Source organism: Mus caroli, chromosome 3 (assembly GCF_900094665.2).
Source record: "Mus caroli chromosome 3, CAROLI_EIJ_v1.1, whole genome shotgun sequence".
In the NCBI taxonomy this organism is placed as follows: Eukaryota; Metazoa; Chordata; class Mammalia; order Rodentia; family Muridae; genus Mus; species Mus caroli.
This window is the reverse complement of record NC_034572.1, coordinates 23,311,287-23,312,585: the sequence shown is the minus strand read 5'-3', so window position 1 is coordinate 23,312,585 and position 1,299 is coordinate 23,311,287.

Sequence of the window (1,299 nt, the reverse complement as noted above, 5' to 3'; positions counted from 1 at the left end):
TGATTAAGCGCCTCTCTGCCTTGTAGATCACCTAAGAAAAAGAATTTGCACAATTGAAATAACTAAAACCACTCTCCTGAACTTGCACAAGGCTTGCCTTTGCTCCATATTATTTCTATCGTATGTTTATCCATTTCTAAACAGTACAGTAATTTTTATTGGTTTTACTATATTTATTCTGCCTGCAGTTAACTGAACCTCTTTAATTAAAGGTCTAGCCAATACAATTCGGAAATTTTGAAGAAAGAAACAGAGCATACCTAGAAGATGACAACAGGAGCTGATGGACATCATGAGGTTAACTCAGGGGGAGCTCTGGAGTTAAGACACTGCAGCTCAAGTGTCCCTGTAAAGACCTGACTAAGGGAACTGTGGTCTTATTCAAAGTTGATGCTGGAAAGCCAGGGTGGTACTCAAGTTTGGGTTCTAGTGCCACCTAGAGGAAGAATGTGATGATTCCCATTTTCTGCTGTGTCTAAGTAATTTTGTCAGCAGTTTTCAGAGGGCCTTAATTTTCTTAAAGATTCTGTGGGGTGTGTGTGTGTGTGTCTGTGTGTGTGTCACATGTGTGCATGTGAGCTGTTGACATAGATGCTGAGAAATGAACCCCGGAACACTGGAAGAATGTTCTTAACCACTGAGCTATCGCTATAGCTCCACGGCACCTTGGTTCTAATATTTCATTTAATTTTAAGTAGTTTTCGCTGAAGTCAGAATTTCTTCACTTGCCTTTTGTCCTTTTACTCTTTCCTTCTTTCTTCCTTCTTCCTCCCTCCCTCCCTCCCTCCCTCCCTCTCCTCCTCGTCCTCTTCTTCTTCTTCTTCTTTGTAATTTATTTTTAAAACAGGGTCTCGCTGTGTAGTTCTGGCTGCTCTGGAACAAAAATCTACCTGCACCTGTGTGCTAGGACTAAGGATGTGCTACATCATGTCTGAAAAGTGTAAGATGTTCTAGGTAATGAAGAAATTAATCTCTCAACAGATTACTGTGTAACAAGTTTAATCCTTTTCTGTGCATCTATCTGATTTGTGATTGATGGTTTTGTTGCTATTGTTGTTTGTTTGTTTTGATCAGACTGGCCTAGAACTTGCAATGTAGTGAGGATAGCTTTGAACTCCTAACAATTCCGATTCTACCTTCCAAGTGCTGGGGGTTACAGTTGTGTGCCACCACAGTAATATTGTTTCAATATAATTTTAGGGGGCTAGGATGTTAGCATAGTGGTTAAGAGTTGCCAGCACTCAGCCGGGCGTGGTGGCGCATGCCTTTAATCCCAGCACTCGGGAGGCAGAGGCAGGC